General features: G+C 28.5%; 1 long non-coding RNA gene across 1 annotated transcript; it reads right to left on the minus strand.

Moving 5' to 3' along the window:
- Positions 1-10,293: 10,293 nt before the first annotated feature.
- LOC136081796 (uncharacterized) lies at positions 10,294-12,667 on the minus strand. The gene is made up of 3 exons (XR_010639127.1): positions 12,540-12,667; positions 12,290-12,458; positions 10,294-12,215 (listed from the first exon to the last, which is right to left on the minus strand). It is a non-coding gene; the product is annotated as an uncharacterized LOC136081796 (long non-coding RNA).
- Positions 12,668-13,027: the final 360 nt, after the last annotated feature.

The following is a 13,027-nucleotide window of genomic DNA, read 5'->3' on the forward strand; positions in this document are numbered from 1 at the left end:
TTAATTTAATTAAATTTATATTGATTATTAAGTTATTAAGTTAATACTTTAATACAATTTTATAACAAAATTAATAAATTGTTATAAGGTGGAACATACCTCAAAAAATTATATCATAAAATATTGGTTCTTAGTTATGCCTTTTTGATTTATTTTGACAAAAATAAAATTTCAAATAAAAAAAGTTAAAAAAAAATTTCAAAAAGTAATTATTCTTAAAAATAATTATGCAAATACCCTAATTATGCAAATTTTTTGTTTCAATATATCTTTTTATTGCAAAAAGATATTTACATCAAACTTTGCAAACTAATCAATAATGGTGGAAGGCATGTTCTGAACTAAAAAAATAACAATAAATTTAAAGTATGACTTTAATTTGCTCAATTACAATAATTCGGGTAATTTTCCCCAAAAAGAAGTAAAAAAATGCATATAAAAATAAGTGAAAAAAATAAAATAATATTTTTTTAGTTCAGAACATAAACTTCTATGTAAAGAACGAACCCTGAAAATTTCAATAAACTTGACAAAACAGATTTTAAGTTATTTAGGATCAAAGTTGAAAAAATCCGAATCTGAGAAAAACTAATCTAAACAATTACTATAAAGTCTAAAACGTTTCAGAAGCATACATTTCACCTTCTATTGCAATATTTTTATTATCAAAACCCTTTTTTATTGCTCTGAGCTTTTTTCTTCGTTTTTTAACAATATCACTTGATTTTTTTTTACAACTTTTTATGCGTCCTATATCATATTTATGTAAGCCGTATATACAAAATTGACCAGGTTGCAAACCAAAGCTATGATAAACACTTAATAAAACATAACCACCTTCATTGAAACATAGCACTGCAGATGCTACAGCTATATCAATTAATAAATTTCCTACAAAAACCGCCTTGGGGCATCGTTTCCGTATTAAACTATGCAAATCTTCATTAACGTTTTGTGTTTCACCAACAAGGCAAGCTTCAAGTAAAGTATCATTGCCTAAATCCTTATAACTAAAAATATTTTTGATTTCATCTGCAATAGCAGCAGGAGTATTGACTTTACTTTTATATTGATTATTTTTATTTTTAATGGCAGTCTTGTATTTTCACCATGAATTCAATGGACAATACTTATGATGTTCTTCAGGCGAAGCTTTATCTGAACAGTGATTAATAGTTGCAGCTATTGCCTTTTTCATGCTATATAAGTTTCCTTTATTAGCTCTAATAGCACAACCATAATAGTTCTGAAGTGTGTTTATGAGTTGATTTGTAAGACGATTTTTTCCTGATTTGGTTTTTCCATCAGAAAGAATTTTTCCTTTGACAGAAACTTTTATCGCACGTAAACATGTTCCCATTCTTTTCTGGGCATGGCCAACACACTCTTGTTTCTTTATTGTTAATCCAGGATAAGGGTTATTTTTAACAACTTCAAGAAATAATTTACTGTCGCCATCACCCAGATAAAATAAATATCTAAGTTTTCTTGTAGAAATGGATCTTTGAAATATTTTTTAATATAACAGCAGTTTCCATTGAACATGAGCTTCCTTTATGATTAATAGAGCATTTGTGTTCTGCTTTCCAACAGTCATATTCAGAAGTGTCTTTTTTGCATTTCCAATATTGGCACTGTTTACAACTTTTTGTTAATGTCTCAACATACGCTTACCGTTTGAAATAACAGTAACAACTCCATTTATGGAGCTGAAACCACGACGCTGCCATGATCCATTAAAACTTGCAGTAACGTTTTTTATAGAAGAACTATCATTTACTGAAAAATCTTCTTTAACAGGAAAAAATTTAAACTGTTTTTTGTTTTGAAACGATAGACCGGCAATCATGGTTATCAGAACAAGTCCAGATGTTAGTTATGGAAGTGTAACCGTCAAGGTCGACTTTCTTATGGTCTACATTTTCTTCACATTATCACTAATAAATTTTTATTATTTAGAAAAACTCCTAGATATTTATGAAACAAGTTTTTATACTTTAGAAACACTCAGGAGCGGATCCAGGCTGTAGCAAGTGTAGCAATTGCTACAGTCAGCTCAGTTTTTTTTTTTCTTTTTTATATACATTTTTTTTTTTATGCAAAAGAGAAATATAATTTATATAAGATATGGAGGTTAAAAGTAGTCAAAATGCGACGCTTCAAAAATTTATTCAAAATCGCAGCTGAGCCAAGTTGAACGGAAATATTTCATTCGGAAAAATGAAATGCTTCACTAAAAGACCCATGTTTTTAACGGTTTTTGTCTCACATGCCCATAAAATTTTGAAAGAATGTCAAATATTTCGCAGTGTATCAACTTAAATTGAACTGGGAGTTAATAAAAATGGCAAATCGACTGTAGCAACTGTAGCAAAAGTCAATTTGTCATATTTTGAAACAGCTCTATACATACCCCCGATAGCTTATTATATACTCAGCCTATTTAGTTGCAATCTTTTTATTAACAAGGAGGTCTTACGTATTGACTAAAATTCATCAAGCGGGAACCTATAGCAAAAAAAATATGTAGCAAAGACAGACCACCACTGCTTTCTTCTTCCGTCCGTTTAGAGCAGAGGAACGTTACTTGATTTACGCGACGTTAAAACCATCTCATGTATCCTATAACCTCACCATAGTGACCTCATGTATCACTAAAAGCCACTGTACATCAAAGACTGGCGCGAATGGTGTGTGATACCCTCCCCCCTACCTCCTATCAATGAATTTTAGTTAATTATGTCTGCAAATTTAGTCAATAAAACAGTCAATAAAACAAACAGTCAATAAAAATCCCGGATCCGCCCCTGACACTGTTAGATATTTATAAAACAAGTTTATACTTTCCCTTTATTGATTTTTTTCCTACTTCATGAAAACACTTTTTACTGTTCTATTGGACACTGTTACACTGTTACTGTTTTATTGGACAACCCATAAAATCACTGCTGTAACTATCTTTAAATTGTCAAGATAATACTTGGGCTTGCAACACAAAACGTTTTAGGAGACAAACACCAAATGATGTTAAAGATTGAGGATATGGTTAACAAGTGACACTGTGTTGTTACGACTCACAGTTATGCATTAAAAGGAGCCTGGTTAAATTAATAGTTTGCTAAAAAAAATTTTAAATAAATATATTCGTCTTTGCTATTTATCTAAAAAAATTTAAAACAAAAATGACTCGAACTTACATTTGTTAAACGCAAACAGAGATTGCTTTTAACAAATTGCGTTTAACCTGAAAGAGTATTACAACTTGCAGTAAACCCAATCAAAAAAGACGAAATATCACTCAGTAATGCTTCAAAGAAAAATCTTCGCAGGCGTATGCACTACAAAATCCCATATTAAAGGTATGGAGTCGTAAATAAAGAATCAACACCGACTCTGACTCCGATCGTTCCAAATCCGAAGCAAAATTTTTGAAAAATTCTTTGAATTCTTTAAAAAATATTACGTGATAATTTAAAAAAGTATTTTTTGTCAAATATATGAAAAATTCTTTAAAGGTTCAGCAATTGTACATGCATGTGCAATACCGAGAAGTTTAACTATTGGAGTCGGAGTTGCGATTTTGTTTAGCGAATCCGACTCCGCTAAAAATATCGCGATCCGACTACACGACTCCGACTCCGCAGCCCTGAATAAAGTTATATCTAAAGTTTTGTTACTTTAATTTTGTTAAGTACTTAAAAGTTTAGCCTAATAAAGTTTTTGGCAGAAAGTTTGCAGATGTCATAGCAATAGTTAAAATTAATTGGTATCTACTTATCAAAGTCATATGTTTTTCTTTATAAATTGAATATCCTAATAAACTAATCAATTAATTTTTTTAGTTAGAGATATTACTTTTAGATAAATACGTCGTATGTGTTTCTTACAATGTTGCACGTTAACATTTCAAATTAACATTTTTAATATATATACGTGCAGAATTATTGTTTTAGCAATACATCAGGCTGATATTTTTTCTGGCTCGATCTTCATAATCTAACCGTTTTAAGTAGTTGTATATTGTTTAGTGCAATTCACAAAAAGTCTTGTAAAATTTTTTACCGCGTCACCATGTTGACGCACACAAGATAGCAAAAGAGTCAACATTTGGACAGTTAAAGACTAGCGTCTAAGTACATTTGAAGTGCTCAAGAAACAATAGTAAAACAATCAAGCCAAACAGTCAAAAACATCCATGGTGCAAAAGGTGCAAAATTTTCATAGTATTTTTTTTTAATATTCAAAGTATTTTTTTTTAATTTTATAAAATATATATATATTTTAAATTTCCGGTACCAGTTTAAGGTTAGGGTTTACTAAATTTAATATTATGCAAAAAAACAAAAACAAAGATTCATCTCGACGTAGTAAAACTTTGTAAAGTTTGATTATTTTATTGTTAACAATATGAATGAATATCTATGAAGAAGTTGTTGTAGGTATTTGTTTATATTGATAACAAAAATGTTCACAAGTTATCAAATTAGTGAATAAAATGGAGACGTTAGACAAAAAAAACTTAATGAGATTTTAATTACAAAAAAGTGAAGAAATAAAGTTCATTGAAAAGGGATAAAATAAATTTACTTGGTGATTCGCCTTGCAACTAACTTTGCTTTATTTATATTACCAAAGAATTATAGCTTTTAAATAATTTTTTTTTTTTTGTTGGTAGGAACCATTTATACAAACCATAGCTTTTTTTCTTTTTTTGGATTTAATCACGATTTTAAATAGCAAAATAAAAAAATTAAAATTTTTGTTTAAAAAGGTTTTACGACTTTTTAAAGAGTGTTAAAATCCTAACGCAAATCAAATTTCACGTTTACCCACAAAAAAGGAAACAAAGTCAAGACATAACTACAAGCTGGTGTCTTTCACCTATACCGTGCGAGGTGGCGGAGATAACTATCATTAATAGGATTATGAAATACTGTGCACAATCTAATATCAAAGTTTCAACATGGATTTATACATCCCGAAGGTTGCCTTACAAGCCTCATTGAATCTCGTATCATTAAAAAAAAAGCAGTTTACAGTGGATATCTGGTTTAAATAATTTTTATAGAGCATTCAACACAGTTTCACTTAACTACTCCTTCATAAGATTCGTGCGTATGGCATTAGAGGCCAACTATTAAACTAGGTCACTGGTATCACTAACTAATAGACAACAATGAATAATAATAATAAACGTTCGAGTGTCGAGTGGGAATGGGTGACAAGTGGCGTCCCTCATAAATCAGTTCTTACATCACTGTTATTTTTGTCCTTCATAAATGACTTACCAGACTGTATTTATAACCATACCAAATTATACGCCTAGGATGGCAACATCACATGAGTTATCGTTGTCAATCAATTTTTCTTTGATTAAAAGCTGCAAGCAGACATCTAAAGCGTTGTAAATTGGTTGTACGACTGTCGTTTGAATTTTAACGTCGAGTGGTGTAAGTTAATGTAAGTTGGTTGTCGCAAAATTAACTAATTAAAAATACCAAAACTGACATTGATGGTAACAAACGCAATCTAGTTCCAGCATGCATTGAGCAAGACCTTAAAGTACTAATATCCAACAACCTCAAAGCCAAAGTACAAGCAGAAGCAGCTGATTGGGTTAGCAATTGAATGATTGGTTGTCTCAAGAAACCATTTTGATGTCAGAGCTCTCCACTTGTTTAAAAAGTACTGTATCAAGAGTTTTGTGTAAAAGTCTGGTCAACCCTTCTCAAAAATTGCTTTAATCAAACGTTTCCAACAACGCGCAATATTGTTAATTAAACATTTTAGTTACAATGAAACACTAAAAATACTAGGATTAAAAACAATTACAGTGTTTTTGTATGCAGAATGAGGTATTTCCTTCTTCGAGTGGTAATTGTTTTCATCGAGGTGTCCGAAAGCTTGTTAAGCATGATCTTTTATTTAGTGGGACTACAACTGAAAACAAAAATATCTTTATTATTTATTACAATAAATAATAAAACTTATTCATAAAAAGTTTAATATTTTATGCTGACGATTGACATTACTGCAGCCGAAGTAAGATCATAAACATACTTTACTGTATTTACTATATCTACAGAGTTTACTGTAGGTGCATCAACTACATCTTGAGCTTGTTTATTTTAACGGTTCGTAACACGGTTTGTAAAAAAGTGCTGACGTTCTGGATAATTTTTGTTTAGTTGGTGTTTTAAACAACCTTTTTTGAAGTTGAGTTCGACAAGAAAGGCTGTAGCTGCAGAATATGAAATTCAACCTATAAGTTGAATTTTATATTCTACAGGTTCTGAAAATACTTTTGGCTTTCTCAATATACTCAATGAGTCTATCGCCTCCAATATCGCCTATTTTTCAATACATTGCTACGCTAATGCTTGGTAGTTTGAATTATTTTGCGTACTAATTGAATTTTTTTGACATGCATGCTAATTTTGAATTTTTTAATGCAACGCCACCCCTGTCACAGAAAGTGATTGACCTTTAAGTAAACTTAAATTGGTTTAAAAAATTGATTGTATGGCCACTATAGATAAACATAAGCGTGGATCGGATATACACGTTGAAAATGAATTGGATACAACTCTGTCGTAAGATGACATAATCTGTAATGAATTAATCATAATCTGTGGATGTGTTGCATAAGTGTTTTTTAATCCAGATGCAGTTCATAAAAATACGAATGTAAAATCGCGGTATTAGGAATAAAAACAAGTCATTAACTTGTATAGATGTACATGTCTTTAATTTAAAATATATTTTTTTTTTTTTGGTTTACATTTGTAAATCGTTGTACAGCCTAAAATAAAAAAATAGTAAAAATAATAATATAAACTTACAATGATAAAAAAATAACAAATATAAACAAGATATCTGAAAGAAGATCACAAGGATCTTGTCGTCAGAACCTCAAATAAGCATTTAACAAAGATAAGATAAAAAAAAGTTAATAAACTTTTACAAAACTACAAGGTAAATAATCTGATCTGAAGAAAGATCAAGATGATCTTGTCATCAGAATTGTATACAAGAGTAAACCAATGTGGAAGTTAAAAAGTAAAAAGTATATGAACAATAAATAAAATTAGTAGGAATAAAATTCTATAAACGTAAACATGTATATAAACAATAAAAAAGTAGACCAAAAAATACTTTTAACTTTTACCACTAATAATAACTCAAAGTATTATCTAATGAAAGAATGAGATTTTTCAGTTTTTTTTTTAAAAAGGCAAAAAGTAATAGGTACTTCAAAATTAAAATTCGGCAAAACAAGTTTATTCCAAAGGTGTGGCGCTCGATAGGTAATACAAAATTGGTTAAAGTTTGTTTGACAAAAAGGTTCATTTAAAAAGTTATTATTTCTCAAAGTACATTTACTGATTGGTTTAAGAGAAAAAAGATCTTTGAAAACGGCTACGGATAAGTTATTTATCCACATATATACAAAACATAAAGTATTAAATACATTTAACTCGTATATATTCAAAATTCTCGTTTCCATAAAATAATGTTTCGAATGAGAGAAGCGATTTGCAAAATTGATTACACGGATTCCGCGTTTCTGACGGAGATAAAGACGTTGCAACTAACTTTTTTCAGTACTTCCCCAAGCAATATTGGCATAATTTAAATAACTATGTATAAATGAGTAATAAAGTTGTATTAAGACTTTCTTATTGAGATAGATTCGTAATTTATATAGGATCCCCATGTTTTTAGAAATTTTTGTGCTTATATAATCAATATGGTGATTCCAAGTAATATTTTCATCAAGATAAACACCTAAAAATTTTGTAACAGAATCTCTTTTGATTTCCTTTTGATCGATAAAAATTTGAGGTAAATTTGTAGGGAGAAATCGTTTTTTTGTAATCGAATGAAATAAAACCCATTTTGTTTTATTAATATTTAAGGTTAACTTATTACACTTAAACCAATTAGATATATGTCTGAGTTCTTCGTTCATTGTTTTAAAAAGTTCAGCGATATCATAGTTAGAAAGGAATAGGTTTGTATCATCTGCATACATAATGCTCATTAGTTTTGAAGCTTTACTTAAGTCATTTATATAAATTAAAAAAAGGAGAGGTCCAAGAATTGAACCTTGTGGAACTCCACAAGTATTAAGAAAAGTGGATTGATAATCATTGTTAAATAATACAAACTGTTTTCGATTAGATAGATAACTTTTAAACCATTTTAAAATTTTATTTTTTATTCCGTAGTATTTGAGTTTATGAATCAAAATCTAAATTTAAGCTCATTCAGCGGCCCTGGTTATTTACATTAGTTTGTTTGCAGAAATTCGGTCGCAAAAAAAGACTTTTTTTGGAATTCCTCATAAATATTAATTATACTGGTTATTTGAATAAACTCTTCCTTTCTAAATGAAGTAATATTTAATTGATTACTTGTATTGCATTGTTTTCAGGATCTTTGGGACAAACACCATCAGCCTATGTAAACACTACCAGTCTAAGTAAAAAAAGATTGTCAAATATCCTCTTTAAAGAAAATCAAAACACACTTAAAAAACATAATGTAGCAGTTAAAATCTAAAATAAACCTAAAACTTAAAGAAATTTTTGTTAAATATTTAAAATGAATTGTAGTTACTTTTTTGATTTAAGCAAAGATGTAGTGAAAAGTTAACAGTATATTTTAAACTTTTCTTTAAATATTACAAACCTTAAACATAAAATGAGTAACTCTAATCTTCGAATTCTAATCTTTCGAATGTATAAATATTTATTTGTAAACATAAAATAACAAAAAAATAACACACTTTAAATTTTATATTTGTAAAGGTTGTGAAAGCAACACTGTAAACAAGTTTTAGCCTATTTAACATAGCAAACAAGTTTTAGCCATTTTAAACGTAAGTTATACTTTTTTTTATGCTAAACGTAAGTTATGCTATTTTTCAAAAAACTTAAATTAGAAATACTCATGTTTATTTTGCTCTCAAGACCCTTGTAAGTTCTTTAAGGATCATTGATAATTTTGAGGTTCTTCATTTACATAGATTATACATTATATATATTTACATAAATTATATAATATATAACTTATGTAAATATACTAATTTTTATACACCTCTAAATACATACATACATACAAACATGCATATATATATATATATATATATATATATATATATATATATATATATATATATATATATATATATATATATATATATATATATATATATATATATATATATATATATATATATATATATATATATATATATATATATATATATATATATAGAAACGTTATACAAAAAACAAATTGTTTGCTCGGAAAAAAATCTTTTTTTTTTTGACCTGTGTAATTAGTTTATTGTATTGTCAGTGTCCTAACTTTTAGTTAAATGCTTATTAGGACTTTTTATTTTTAGAAATAATTATGGATCATATTAGTAAGTAATAATAAATGTTTATAATCTGTTGGAAACATAATTTTTATAGTTCATAACCACTGCGTCACGGTGCGGCCGTGACGCAGTGATTAGAGCGCTTGCTTTATAAGCAGGAGATCCAGGTTCGAAACGAGCCATGGACAAATTGTCGCGTCACGGTAAGGAAGGTGTGATCTTCCTGGTTAAATGCACTTCCGCGGTGTTCTGTGACAAGACCGTTAGGACTTCTTAATGATACCATTTTCAACTGACAATCCTGGTAAGGATTATACTATAAAATTACAAAATGATTTTAAAATCTTATTTTTGCAAAACTTCTTTTAAAAAAATTTGCTTAATTGGTTATTTTATTCTATTTTTTAACTTTAAATACCGCCTACATCTGACAACCATGGTACAGGGGCGGACCGAGACCCAATTGGCCCACTGTACTGCAAATAAAATCGGCCCGATGCTTTGGGGTAATCAATAAATAATGTTATTAGATAGATGGGGAGGGGTTGCAAAACGTTTGACAATAATTATAAACGAGGGGGGTATTAAGAACTAAACGATTTAATGGTAATTTTTTTGTAAGCTTAATTTACGCCATTTAAGAGCCGATTTTCAAATTTAAGGTGATTAGGAGATGATCATCGAGAAAACAGTTTAAATTCAGAAATGACCTTTTTATTTAAAATCTGAAAGAACGATTTATTGTGTTTTACATCAATTTAGTACTGTAGAGAGCATATGCATAATTAAACCAGAAAAAAATCGATGATATATTTTTTATTTTAGGGGGAGGGGAAGAGAATTGACATTTTTATAAAGGGGGGGGGGGGAGGAAATTAACTAAATATAAACATAAGACAACTAAATTTGAAAAAAACAAACTTGCAAAAAAAACTAACAAATAATTTTTTATTTTATAGCTTACATTTGTAGTATAAAAATTATCTCGTAAACAAGTTGAAAAATTAAGTATTTATTAACGAGTAATTTCATTACTTAAAAGTTATAACATAAATACTATATTTAAAATAAATAATATTATGTAACAAGATGTTATCGGTGCAAACACTTTGGTCTTTACACCGATAACATCTGGTTCATCAAGGATGAAGACTTTTTCAATATATTCAATATTTCTTGGAAATCAATAGCATCCAATATATCTCTTTCAATAGACATTAGCATGAATGCTTCAAGATGGTCTTGATTTAAAGAAGATCATAAACGATTTTTAACTAGCTTAAGCTTACTGAATGCTCTTTCACAGTTAACCTGTGTAACAGAGAGTGTTAACAAATTCAACTGCTGCATACAAGTTACAATATGTAGGTGAATGCATATTTAATTGGTATATTAATTTTTGTAGACATATTAGGCATGATTTTGAACTATGATTATTATTGATAGTTTTTTATTTTCCACACCCTGTAAAAAAAAACAGTTTTGCACTAAATATAAAATATAACTAAATATAGTAAAAGTAAGTTAAGTAACTAAATATAGTTTAAGTAAGTTTTACTTTTAACTTCTGTATCCATTTTATCCCAATCTAATGTAAATTCGTCATTGTGACACTCTTGATTATCTTGAAACGTATCATAAAAAATTTTTGAAGTATTTAAACCCAGAGGCTTTGCAATATTGTCATATGTTTTTGAAAAATGGTTCAATTCAGACAATAATTTCTGATGGCTTATAGATAATAATTTTTTTTATATATATACTGAACAACAGCCATAATTTCATTTATTATTTGAAAATCTTTCAATAAAACTGGTTCTTAATTGATCAATAGTGCATTGAAAAACTTGTACTCTAAACTTATCAATAGGATTTATAATAGATTCATCTGAACACATTTCATCATAATTGTGTTTCTTTGCCGAGGACACATTATTGGTAATTTATCTTCCACAGTTATACTATCATTTAATGCAAAATTTGTAAATTTATCATTCATAATTTGTGAAAAATTTTCTGCTTCAATGACAATTGTATCAAAATTTGTTTTTCCAATTTGATCAATTGCGTTTTCTACCATTAACCAAGCAGCTAAGAGATCTAAATTACTAGATTGTAAATATTTTGATGTATGTCCAATAGAATTGAAAACTTTAAGAAATAAATGGGCAGTCAAAATAATTTGGAGTTCACACAGTTTATCTTTTAACGTCATTGCTTCATATATGGACTTTTGATCAAAGTTTTTTGATGAACAAATAAATCCTAAAGAACTAACAATAGTAGGGTATAAACAATCTTCTGTGTCAAAAACCCATTTAAGAGCTTTTTCTCGGGACCACCATCTAGTCTCTCCAATTTTTTGAAGCTTTTTTAGTTTTTTTACTCCATACCTAAATTTTCTTGATTTTTTTTTCCAAATATCCATTCGTTTATAAGAATCAGAAAAAAAGGTACTCAAGCAATTCAAGAATCCAAATAAATTCTTGGCTGCTATATTGTCACAGGTATTGCAAACACACAAATTTAAAATACGTGCATAGCACCAAACATAAATACTATTTTCATTTTGTTGCTTATTAAAAGACTGCAAACCGTTAAACTCTCCTCTCATGTTTGAAGCACCATCAAATGATTCTCAAGTAACATTTTTAAAATTTATATTATGTTCGTCAAACCAAGTTTTTAATAATTCATATAAACTTTTACCTGTTGAACCTTCTACTTTAATGACAGCAAAAAGGGGCTCTTTAATATCTGTATTATTTAAGTAGCAAAGGCAGATAGTGGCTTGATCTGCAGCTCCAATATCTTGAGTGCTGTCAAACTTAAAATATTTAAAAAAAATTTAATGAATTTTTATTTGAAAATGAAAAATATGTTGATTTAAAGTGTTCATACTTGTATGCTAAACTGCTGATTGTCCATTTCTTCATGATTATGTTTCCTCATAGTTTCTAGTATACCCGTAATTACTTTATTAATAGTAGTTTTGGATACAAGTGTAACTAATGATCCTCTCCCCTTTGCACATTTTTGCAATTGATCCAGATTTAATTTTCTCTTTTTGCTTGACAATAGAGAAGTGTTTGAATAATGTTTAAAATTGCATCTCTTTCTGCAGTAAATTTTAAAAGCTACAAAAAATTACCTCTGTTAACATTAGCATCAACCATCTTGTATAGCCTTTCTGTGTTACCAGTTCAACGATAAGGTAAATTTTGCTTACCTAAGAATTTTATAATTTCAAAGACTTGTGTTACATGAATTATTTTTTCAGCTTGTTTTTTTTTTTCATATTCATCACATTTAGGTTAATCAAATATTCAACACTATCGTTATTTGATGCTTTAACATAACTTTCAACAGCGCAAATATGTACTTCGCTTGTTTCGTGAGATTCTACAGCTGCATAAATATTTCTTAAATTTGCGCAGCCTGTAGAAAAATTGGTTGGTGATGTAGAGAAATCAATACATATACTGCTATATAAGACTTTGACCTCATTATTATTTTCACATTTTCTCAAAACGGTTTTACCTCTCTGATCGTCCCCATTATAAAGTAAAAAATTAAATTTTTATAAAAATAGAATGCTGAAAGAAAAATGAATTTAGTTTTTGAGATTAAATATGTAAT

The sequence above is a fragment of the Hydra vulgaris genome, chromosome 06 (genome assembly GCF_038396675.1).
Source record: "Hydra vulgaris chromosome 06, alternate assembly HydraT2T_AEP".
In the NCBI taxonomy this organism is placed as follows: domain Eukaryota; kingdom Metazoa; phylum Cnidaria; class Hydrozoa; order Anthoathecata; family Hydridae; genus Hydra; species Hydra vulgaris.